This window comes from Silene latifolia, chromosome 11 (assembly GCF_048544455.1).
Source record: "Silene latifolia isolate original U9 population chromosome 11, ASM4854445v1, whole genome shotgun sequence".
NCBI classification, from domain to species: domain Eukaryota; kingdom Viridiplantae; phylum Streptophyta; class Magnoliopsida; order Caryophyllales; family Caryophyllaceae; genus Silene; species Silene latifolia.
The window spans coordinates 39,365,847-39,378,877 of NC_133536.1; positions in this window are offsets into that span (position 1 = coordinate 39,365,847).

Sequence of the window (13,031 nt, forward strand, 5' to 3'; positions counted from 1 at the left end):
GGAACAGACCCTGCACCAGGCACCCATATGAGGCGCGAGCCTGTTGGCGATGCAAGGGGGTCTCCTCTGGTTTTGAAAATAAGAAAGAAGGGGCCTGTTTAGGCGCGGGTCAACCAAGGTTGTATGCCGTGTTCTAACCTTTAAAAAAACGTTTATAAAACGTATTAAAAATTGGGTATTTGACCCGATTTGATTTGAAAGGGTCGTTTAGACCGCATTTGTTGATTTGAGGAATGAGACTCGAATAATCATCATTATTTTGATGATATTCGGTGTCGGGTTCGACTTTGACAAACTTGACATGAATAGTTTTGAAAATAATTATGAACTAATTGTTTTAAGTTCATTTGAATGTGATTAGTCGATACTCATCATCGTACCCGGGTTAAAATCCGGCATGGTATGTAGAACCAAGGATGACTTTGTGTTGGTGACTAATATGCTTGTTTTGAAAATGTAAAGAAATGATGAAAGGCTTTAAAATACCTCCCAAAAATGAAATAAAAGGCTTTAAAATACCTTTTAAATGTTATTAACCAAATATTATCACCGAAACACGGATTTAGCCGTCATGGTATGAGGAACCAAGGGTGAAAAATGTTTTATGGTTAAAACAAATAAAATAAAATAAAAAGGTTCGAAAATATTTGAAATAGTAAAAACCCGATTGTAAATATGAAAATGAATTAAAGGGAAATGATGAGAACAAACACGGTTGAGTTCTGACCTGGACACCCCATTGAGGCGCGGGCTAGCCGGCGAACTAAGGGGCTTCTGTCTCAGGCCAAAAATCAGTTTTGGCTCGTTTATTCCATGTTTTGGTTCATGTTATGCATGTTTTAGCATGTTGTAGTCATGAAACAAATAAAAACATGATAAAAGAAGGATTTTTACACCCTCATACTTACATGTTTGGTTATGGCGAGTGACCGACGTAAGTGTAACATCTCGTTTGGTCGAAAAAAACTCGGTTTAAAACCGTTTTGGTAAGTGAAAAGAGTGTTTTAAGATTAGTGACGGTGTAGTGGTCGAAGTGGTCGGTCAAGTGATTTAATGCACGATGACGGTACCAAACAATGTGTAAGGCTTGTATTTACGATCGGTAGGTCGTAAATACGCGTTGGATTGTGACTTAAGAAGTCGAGTCGAGAATTTTAAGGGAGAAAAGAGGGGGCGGACACTCATGGGGGCATTTGAGGGGTATTTATAGGAAAATGAGTGGTTGTGTGAGTTTTGAGCGACGTGGCCACCTGGGCTGCTCAAAGAGGCGCGAGCCACGTCGCGGTTCTTCGAGTTGTCTTGTCGCTTTCACACAAGAGCAATCATGATTTGTTCTATCCTAGGATTTGTAGTCATATGTTTGGTACTTGACCATTCATAAATCCGAGAAATCTTAGCATATAAGGCTTTGAATGTTTGTTTTTTGTGGTTGACTCGGTTTGACTCGTTGTTGGAGTCGGGATTTGAATTTTTGAGTCGGTTTTTGGTCCGGTGTCGCTTTTGACTCTAGTTAGTGTCATTGCGACCCCGTCGTCGTGCATTAAACACTCCAGGTATTTTTGAAATGTTTTATTTTCGAAATCGTTTTAAGTTTTCCGACGTAAAGTTGTACACAAACTGTCGATCAAACGCCGCGATTCCAAAGCATGTTATAGTCCGATAATCATCGGGTGTTTGTTGGAGTCTCAGCAGATACTGGGTATCTACAAATAATAACCCACATCATTTCTCAATCATGATCTTAGTCAATCAAAAAAGCCATTCAAAAGACATACTGAAGCACAAATCATAGTTAAAAGTAGAAAACCCTCAAGTGGCATCTAGGCTGGTGCTCGCCCCCTTTGAACAATGAAAAAATTTCGATTTTTTCCTAGTATACCTTACTCCATTAGTAATTTGCCCCTCTGGAAATTTTCACCCCATAGCGAAAAATCCTGGCTCCCCCAGTCAACCCAAGTCCATAAAAAGGGATCATACTAAAAACATGAAATATCTACATTAATTAAAAAAAATCACATAAATCTATCAACCAATTAAAAAATTCTCATCATAACAAATAAAGCAATCAATTATATGCACCACTTATAAGATTTAAGACGGATACCCATCTTAAGCAAGACTTGTGAAACTTATTATACACTAAATAAACATAAAATTTATGAATTTAATAATTTTAAAAAAAGGAAAATCAAATAAATTAAAAAAAATAAAACAAACCATGATATTGTCATTTTCTCAAGAGAGTCTCAAGAAGTTTAAGACAAATAGGATCATCATCAACTGCCAAAACTCTCATACCAGTTGGAAATTGATCATTTGGTTGATCTCTTCTTCTTTCAATTACAGTCATTTTTCAACCTAATAAAATTTGAGAAAAATTTAACAAAAGCTGCTATCTGAAACCTTGAATGTTTAGCCTGTCTTTTTTCTGGTATAGGCTTAAGAAAGTCGATATATGTAGAGGGTAAATATTTATGACAGCTGATCTGCTTTGATCACTGCACATTAACACGACATATTTGTATGTGGCCTTGAAAATCCTGAAGAACGCAACCATGTACTCTTCTAGGTCATCTGAGGCGAGGGTTAGGAATCCAAATGGTCCAAGGCCACCTTTGACATTTGCTCCCTTCCTGCTGCAGAGAATCTGGCGGCTAACAGGTTCATGCCTTGAACAGAGTTTTAGTAGTGTTTTCAATCAAAGAGTAAAGTGTGACACGAGTTGTAAACTCCAAAGATGGAAAACAGGACCAAATAACTATCATGGAAAAAAATGGCTTTCACAATGCTAGTCACCTAATAATTTAGAAGTTTCTCATAGACTGCTCTAAGATTAGTTAAACCTCGTAAACTATTTTTTTTTCTTACACGGTGGATTTTGATGGAAGGTAGATCAACCCTAATCTCAATACACTCTAATCGACCTTTCAAGATACCCGATCAACCTAAATAAACATAACAACCGAAAATAAGCGAGTATATACTATTAGGAGTCGGATTATTATTATTGTACTGGCTTAGTCCAATACCGTTTCATATTGACGACTAAGATGAATATGCTCTACCATTCTATCAATCTTAACACATAGCCAAGAAGAAAAAATCAAAGCACAAAAATAAACCAGAAATTAAAATTGCCCCAAATTATTGCATGCAATCAATTTAAACAAAAAAAAAAACCCCAAATTATTACATGCGATCAATTTAAACCCAAAAACTGAACCCTAGATTATTTAATTTAACTCAAAATCAATAACCCATGGGATTCAAGTCATGATCGCCATTGTTGTCCTTAACTCACAATCAACAATTCACCTCAATAGTTAACATAAGGAAGAAAATCACAAGAATGAACAAGGCAATTTACCTGCTACATGTTTGTATCAGACGGATTCAATTCGTGATCATCGTTGTCCTTAACTCACAAATCAACAATCCATAGTTAACGCCATTGTTGCCGATCTAATATGTGAGCTACTTCCTCGAAAAAAAAGGAATTATGGGCATTGTTTTGGCCAGGAAAGAAGAAAAGAAAACAAAGAAAGGGAAACAGAAAAAGAGGGGATACGAGGAAGAGAGCAAGGCAACAATGGAAAGGGGTAAAATGGACAGAAAATGGAAGAGGGGTAAAATGGGCATAATAGCACAAAAGTATTGTGCTGGGAACAGTAACCCAGGTTTGGGTTTTTTAAAGACTATGGATATTACAAGCTCTATATTTTCCCGATGTGGGATAACTTTACTCTAAACTCTTGGGGTGTTAAAAAATTTGAGATATCAAATCCCGTGTATTTTGATGAATCATTCATCTAAATTACGATTATGAATTGTTTTTTCAATTATGAATTGTTTTTGGCAATCGTTTGTTGTATCTCGGGTTAAGAAAAATTATTTTTGGGTCAAGATAATGTTGTCATATCTCTTAAAATCAAGTTTTATGCATTTTGATAAATCGTATATCTTTATTACAATTATGAATTGCTTATTGATTATGAATTAAATTGAGATATGATTCTTCTCAATTTCCCAGCTCGGGAAATGTTCTTTTGGGTTGGGAAAATGACATAGATTCTTAATTAAATAGTAATTATGAACTGTATCTTGATTATAAAACAATTTATGGGTCTTTTTATAATACCTCATGTTAATTGAAGAGGTCCAGTGATAGGCTTAAATGACTAGTGCTTAAAGGGATTAGAAGTACTACTCATAACAACAAAATTGCACTTTATTTTCTGGTTAAACATGAAAAAAAAAAAACTCCAAAGTTAAGCGTGCTGCTTGTCTGGGAGGAGTCTTAGGATGGGTGACCTCCTAGGATGGTTTCCAGGATGAGCATGAGTGAGGACAAAATGCGCTAAAAAGGACTCGTGTTGATCTGGGGGCCATGTACACAGCCTGTCGAGGTAACATGAGTGACCGCTCTCGACCCTAGATTTGGGTCAGGGTGTTACACTTTTAAAATTTTACTCAATACTTTCTAAACAAACGTATCATTGTGACATGTGATGTATGAATGATTAATGTTTTAAGCTTTGTGTGACTAGAATGGATAAGTACCCTTGTAGTTGACCTAGTACCATGGTTATGACCCATTGAGTTGATGGGTAACAGTTTGCATCGTTGGTTAAAGTGACTGCGAAAGCAATTCTGTGCCAATTATGTGAATCGAGTTGTTACTCATGCCGTGCAATTTGGTTCGCTTAACATGGCTATCAAGTCGAACTTGGGCTTTGAGGCAAGGAGTTTGTGTCATATGATGGCTAACCGACAAACCGAGAGTTACATGGAGATGTAATTGACATGGTGATGTATACCTTGACATTTGTGGTTTAGGTGATAAGCCACAGCTCACATAACCACAAAGTGTTTGGGATCTTGGAATATTGCTCATGTATGAGGGTTACATGTTCAATTTATCATCTTAAATTGTTTAAGATTAATTATTAATTATTGTTTCATTTTGCATATATTAATGTTGGATTAGTTGATTGTTATCGTGTTAATCTTTGTTGTTGGTGTTATACTGTATGAATTTAGTTATCATGTTGTGGTTATGGTGTGGCGGTATAATAGCGGTTTTGTTGTTGATTATGGAGCCATTTTTGGAAGATGGTTTTCACCCCCATGTTCTCCCTTTGTGGCTCCCGTCACAAGAGGGATGTGCACATTATGATCTTTGTTCGCTCGTAGCGATGAGCGGGGCTTAGGTGGCAAGGTTGCGGTCTTCCATTGCCGGTGCATGTTACCCGTTGCGATGGGAACCATCAGATACTATAGAGTTGGAGTGGTGGAGCTCGGTAATCGGTGGTCTTAAGTTTGCACTGTCCCATTGTTTTGCTTTGTTTTTACTGTCTTTATATCCTGTTACTGGCTTGTGTGGTGTCTGTTGTGTTTCTTCTTGTTGTCTGTGTCTGCGGTGATCCATTTGATATTGCCGGCAAATGGTGAGCAGAGAGACGTTTCTGGTTACTATGGTTGCTATCTCGATGTAGCTGCTGGGTTGGAAAGGTCGCATGACATAGAGTCTTTCGTCGGGCAATAGTAGTTTCACCAGTTGTATTTTTAAATCTTCTCGCGGAATGATAAAACGTGAATTTGTTCTCAAGCAAGTAGAAGTCTTGAACAATTGGAAAAGGCGTTCGAGGTTGCCACCACGAATATCACCATCAAGTACACCTGGAACATCCTGATGAAAACCCAGTTGTCGCGCAAAGCGATGAGGAATATACGGTTCAACGATGTAGTTGTATCATGCCTTAAAGTTAAGAAGTTGGACCGCGATGCAATAAGAAAGTCTTTCGGTCGACGCATCATGTTACGGCCATCATCCTTGTATTCCACATCTTCCTTAGTCCCATGAAATGTAGAGTGCCACGAAACCTGGGTGCCAGATTGAATTCGTTCTTTTGGCTCGGTAGAACGAAAAGTTTTGACAGCATCGAGACCTTGAAACTCGATCATAGCTTCTTCAACAAATGAGTGGCTAACAGATTTATGCGAACGATAGTACTTAGCAAGCCACCCGTAAACATAGTGTGCAGCAAAGTGGCCATGATCCTTGCCTGGCGTTGCCGAAGTAGAAATGTCGTTCAAACCTCGGTAAATACTCGCCAATACTGGTATGGCCAAAGAGACCATCTGGTTGCTTGCTAACAAAGAAGAAACTTTAAAGACGCAAGATATGTCTTTCGTCTCTCAGCCTCCGGAACGCCTAAAATAAGAAAGAAGTCATGAGTGGTCTCGTCGCATTACGAAGGTTCTCCGTATGAAGAAAAATCTTGTCGTAGAATCGGAAAATGTGCCTTCTCTGATGCATTAGACGAAGGAAAATACTTGGAGGTGCCTTTAAACCAAAAGCGACACCAGTCTTCAAAGGGTACTTTACCATTCTTATTCGCCGAAAGATAAATCCGGTAAAACGCATAAAATAAATACTTGCAACTTGGGGGCGAATACAGTCAATCATTCCCATCAAAGCCTTGAAGTTCTTCGACTGAAGGCACTACTTCATCATAAAATGAGCCCGTTAGAGGTAGTCCGGTGATAGAGCGGATATCCCAAAGGCTCATTGAAATTTCTCCCGCCGCTGTCAATAAAGTGTTAGTCTGTGGACACCAAAAATCGCAAAATGACTCAATTAGCTGACTACTGCGGCGATAGAGGAAAAGTGAGGCGTAAACTGCTTCATAAATGTAGACGGATCTCAAACTGTTACGACACTCGCAAAGAACGTCTTCTAACCATTCCCAGTAGTGTGGAATGTAGGAAAATTCATATCCAAAGTGAAAATTGGCGTTTCGTTGAACTTCACCTCTGGAGCATCGAGAGTGTAACAACTTAGAGAAGGATGGTGTGTCGGCACTTTCTCGATGATGTGACGAAAGGAGCACCAGCAATGGTTTTTCAAGTTTTTGCCACCAGCAATCCAGATTTGGCGGATATGTCAACGGCAACCACGACTCAGCAAAGGGACCCATCATCGAAGAAAAGATGGTGTGTTTAACTCCATTATTTGCTTCGTCATCATCATCGTCAATCGTCACCAAGTACTTCTTGCCAGACGTCTTAGATTCGCTCGTCTTCAAGTGCACCATATCGTCTCCTAAAACAAGAAGACAAATCAAATTACTACTTATATTTCCTTTTCAAAAAAAATGGAAAAAGAAATATAAAGTAAGGTAGTGTGGTACTGTGGTGGACCACGTAGTCACATGTTACCAAGAAAGAAAGAAACCAAACTACCCTTTGTAATTCACATCCAAATTTTCAAAAAAAAAAAAAAGAAAAAAAAAATCAAGTGTGGTGTAGGTTGTAGACTTGTAGCCCACATATTTCCAAAAGTAGAGAAAGAAGAGCCAGAGAAAAAATCAAAAAAGAAAAGTACACAAAAAAAAAAAAATTTAATCAAGTACTCCTCCAAACTAAGAATACGGAAAATCAAGACCAAAAACAAAGATTTTCTAATCAATTAATAACTCCTGAATTCCCAACCGAAATTCAGTAGGCTTCAAAAACTTTTAATTTGAGTCCAGTGCAGTTCTTGTGGTTTTTTACGATGTACGTTGAGCTCTACAATGCACATCAAGTGAAGCTTCTTTTCAGGAGTCGTTGAAGTCGAAGTCGCAGGGCTGGCCACACACCATCGAATTCCGATTGCAAGTGTGTCCATCAGTCGGTGGTCACATCACGAGAACGATAAAGATAACATGACTAGGTGGTTCGATACATGTATAGAGATTGTTGACATGTTGTGCTGATCTTTTGCCGCGCTACGAAACCCGGTATAAGCTGCCGACGTCGGTTTCAATTTCAAGTAAGACAGTTCAACGAGGTATGCTCAATGTAAATCTCACCGCCAAGCTCAACGACCGCCTCGATTTCGCAGTTCACGCGCCAAATGAGTGGTGAATTTTGAACTTTGAGAATCGCGGTCCGCGTCGAGTTAACGATAAGTACTGAGCACGCGTCGAGGACAAATCAGTTTGAAGACGGATCGCCTATAAAAGTCGGTATTATCAGTGCCGTTTTGGCATAGGTCAGTCCGTTGTGACAAAGAACGTCGCTTATGACGTTGTAAGTGATATACTACGACATAGAAATAAAATTGATTAGTAATCACAAATTTGTGTTCTCACCTATAAATCCAGAAATTTCGGCTTGGTACAGTATAAGAACGGTCTTCTGGCTCATCTCAGAACTCGGTGAAAACGTCAACTGAGGAGAGATTTCGCCGTCACAGGACTCGGGTTTCTCGTCGTCGGCAGTTGGGGCAAACTCGAGCACTTGAATTCTTGCGCACGGGAAGAGTGATTATTCTCTAATAGCACCAATGATGTAGAATTGTGAAGCCCTTCTCCTCCTTTTATACTCGAGTAACGGACGGAATTATGGAAATAAGCATCGGTGACAATAATATGGAAATTCATGCCAAAAGCAAATAATTCCTTTGTTCGATCTCAGCAAGAATACTATATTTCTGTTCTTCAGTTTACGGAAAGGTTGCCAAAAAGAAAAAGAAGCCATGGAAAAAGGAAAAGAAAATATTATTTTAATTACTCCTTAATTCCAAAAAGAAATCGTTGTCAAAAAATTCCAAATTGTATAGATTTGGCGTAAAAGCTGGAACAACTTGGTCAAATGACAAAGATTAAATCCAAGGTCCATAAGTTGGCATAAGACAAACATACGTCTACATATGGCATACAAAGATCAATAGCAAGATAAGAAGCAAACAAATGCTCGAGTTCGGACGTTACTATAACTGTTTTTTTTTTTTGTGCTAAAGAGGGGCTAAGCCCCAAACAAACAACAAAATTAAACTGCTACTAAACGAGGGAACGCTACTCCGAGTAAGTCCTCTCGAAGTATGGAACGTAAGCTCTCCGGTGGATCATCCAGATATGTCACGGTTGTGGCAGCTTGCACTCCAGCGTTAGCGAGCCAATCCGCTGCCCGGTTAGCCTCTCGAAACACGTGCTCAACCCTTACCGCCCAACCACTCATGCTGATGAGTTCCTTGCATCTACTGACCAAAGGTCGAAGGTTGTTACTCAGCAACTGATCTTCCCTTATGAAGTCGACGCATGGTTTATTATCCATATGTACTAGAACCTTTGTGAGACCCAACGCTCTAGCTCGCTCCAAACCGGTTACCACTGCTCGCATTTCAGTCCTCATAGATGTACAAATACCACAAGAGAACATGAAACCCGTAATGTAATTACCCGTATCATCTCGTATTAGACCGCCGCATCCAGCCATCCCCGGATTGCCTTTAGAGGCTCCATCTGTATTAAGTAATGCCCAGCCGTGTGGAGGTGTGTGCCATCGAATAAAACGCTCCTCCATAGATGCACCAGGACTAGGAATGAACAATGAGAATGGATCGAAGGCTCTTTTAGACATTTCGAATTGGTGCTGCAAAAAACGAACGGGGTCATTTGGATTGTCATCTGCTTTTCCGAACACCATATTGTTCCTCCACCTCCATAGCCACCAACATGTAATGGCGAATTTCATGGACCAATTGGGAGAGGATAAAGACGACCTGTTACTCGCGTTTTTGGTAATCCATACCGGGTATGGATCCGTATAGAATTCTGGGTGGGCTGCATACCCCCCTATTTGTGTCCAAATTTCTTCAGACATTGGACAAAAACGTAATAGATGATCAGACGTTTCATCCTCCTCACGGCAGCGAGGACATATAGGATCGTCCGCAAATCCCCTTCGTACCCTATTATAATTCGTCATTAACCTCCCATGAGCCACGAGCCATATAAACATCCGAACCCTTTGTTGAACTGGTAATTTCCAAATAATGTGCCAAGTGATGGGATTATTTTCGGGTGGGACATCAGCCCCTTTGATGATAGCCATAGCATATTGAATAGAGAACCTGCCGATGGAGGTTCCGTTCCAAAACAAACTGTCTTCCATATCCGGATTTGGCGAAAGGGAGTATGCTGCTATTTTTTTTAATTCTTCCTCGGGCAAGAAATTTGAGAAAACATCCCACTTCCAATCATCATTTCCATTCCACATCTCGCTTACTGTCGCGCCAATTAAAGCTTCAGGAATAGGCGCTAAAGCTTTATCCGAGAGACATCCTTTATCAACCCATGAATGGTCCCAAAATAGGGTTCTCCTGCCATTACCAATTGCTACTGAGGTGCCCTTATAAATGAACTCGGAATTCGAGGTAATACCTGACCATACATTTGACATTCCGGCTTTCGGTTGAAACATATCGATATCGCAACGCCCATGGCAGTATTTGGCTCTCAGGACACGAGCCCAAAGGCTGTTCGGTTTTTCCAAGACCCGCCAACCAAGTTTAACCAAGAACGCCGCATTCGATTGTCGTGAAGAACGCAGTCCAAGGCCTCCAAGAGATTTCGGTTTTTGAATTGTTTCCCAATTTATGAGATGAATCTTTTTCTTTTCATTATCACCCCCCCCCCCCCCCCCATAGAAAGCAGCGAGTTTTTCGATCAATATTATCACACAACGACCTTGGCAATTTAGCGGTTTGCATACTATAATTGGCCATTGTAGACAAAGTCGATTGGACTAGAGTATTTCGTCCAGCCAACGACAAATGCTTGGTTTTCCATCCCACAAGCTTCTTGTTAAATTTCTCCTCTAAATGCGCAAACGTTGCCTTAGTCACGCGGCCATTAATAGTCGGCATTCCTAAATATGTGCCCAAGTCTGATGTTTCGTCGATCCCAAGGACACTCGTTATTTCTTCCCTATCCGCCAGAGAAGTATTAGGGGCGAAGAAGACCTTGGACTTAGCTATACTCACCTTTTCTCCCGACGCCTTACAAAAATTATCGAGTACATACTTGATTACAATAGCTTGATCGACTCTTGCTTCCGCAAAGAGAATCATGTCGTCGGCGAAAAAGAGGTTTGATATTTTCGGACCTCCCCTGCAAATGGGTATAGGCAACCAGTCAGTAAGCACAACTCGCTTGTCTATGGCTTGTTGTAGCTTTTCTAGGCACATTACAAACAAGTACGAGGATAATGGGTCTCCTTGTCTTACTCCCCTCGTTGGTTTAAAATTTTCCGTAGCTTCCCCATTCCATAATATTTGCATAGAGGATGTGGTAACGCATTCCATAATAGTGTCTATGAGTAAGATAGGGATGCGCATATCAGATAGCGTGTCCTTGATAAATTCCCATCGTAGCCGGTCATATGCCTTCTCAAGGTCTATTTTAATCGCCATATAGCCTGTAGCTCCTTTTTCTTGCGCATAGTATGAATAGCTTCTTGAAATACCACTATATTATCCGTAATTTGTCGTCCTGGTACAAATCCACTCTGATTTTCCGAAATTAGAAAGGGCAGCACCTTCTTGATCCTATTGGCTATAGTTTTGCTAATAATCTTGTACGCGACATTGCACAAACTAATGGGCCGAAATTGAGATATATGTTCAGGTGCATTAATTTTGGGGATAAGGACTAGGTGCGTATCATTCAGACCGACTGGAAATCCCTTACCTTCCAAAGCTTTCATAACCATATTGCAGACATCCGTTTTGATCACCGACTGTTGAACTTACTAAAGCTTTCATAACCATATTGCAGACGTTACTATAACTGTTGAACTTACTAATTCGAGACCCGATCATGCTTAAACATTCAAGTTGTGTACATGACTAAGTCTCGAGGAGGTAATTTGTAGACACGTAAAAATTATACAAGTGCCGCGTCGAAAGTCAAAAGTCAAAATGTTGATCCGTCAAATGGAATGTAAACTAATTTAATTAATTTGGACAAAATTTAATTAAGTTAGTCCAATTTGAATATTTTTAGTCGGTCGGACTCTTCAAGGTGATAAAATCCGACAAAACGGATCAAACTCACTAAATGGGTCAAATACATTCAAATGGGCAAAAAATGACCACCAAGTCCACTATAGAAATGTCAAGACTAGCAAGTCCACTTAGGGTGGAAACTAAGCCCTTCATTTTTCTATAAATACAATCATTAACTCTCATTTTGAGACTAATCGGAAAATTACAAAGAAAATCACATTACAAAGAAAATCTCTCTACAAAAGCCCTCTCTACAAAAATTCTCTTCCAAGAGAAAGCTAGAGAAAAAGAAAACTACTCTTCGATCCGACATCAAGTGTTCATCGCCGTCAAAAGGTAATCGACGGTTCCCGACTTTCTCCGGTTTTCGCAACCGTAACCCCAAAAAAAAAAAAATTTATTCTAATTAGCATCCGAAATAAGCAGACGAAAACATGTTTCACAAATGGTATCTGCAGGATCGGTAGAACCTCCCGATGTTATGAAGAGTCGAACCCGGGTTATGTTGCACCCACTGTGCCACTTTATTATTGTTGAGAAATGGTAAGCAATTTATATTTATATCCGGATTTCGTCTAGGATTGAAAAATATACTAGGCATAGAAAACTCTCATACATAATAGTTAAGATACGATTTTCTCATTTTTGTTTTGCAACAACTCTCCTATAGGACCGTCATATACACATGCATAGGACTGACCCAAAAGAAGTGAAGTCAAATTATAGAATTTAATTTAATTTATATTTTAATTTTATTTTAATAACTCGGCATTTCATGATGAAAACTAAACATTTAAATATACAAGTTATCAATCTAAAAGTTTAGGTTATCTAAATAAAAAATAATTTACAAATTTATTGAGTAATCTATTTATGCTTTTGATTAATTGACTAGTCTTTTGAGTAAAATGGTCTCACACAACAATTTGAGTTTCTTCTAATAAAAATGGTACGGGCCTCTCTTAAAGAGTTCGCACAGGGCCTCCAAAACTACCGAAACGACCCTGCTTATAACAACAATTAAAATTTAATGTATTTTTTTAACTTCTATATAATAACATAAAAAGGCATGCTGAGCCTCTTTTGAAGTGACACGTGTCACCCCATATGTTCTTGCCACCTATCACACCTATTTACGTAATAATAATATTTTTTTGTACAAAAAACGAATAATAATTAATTTTCACTTAATAAT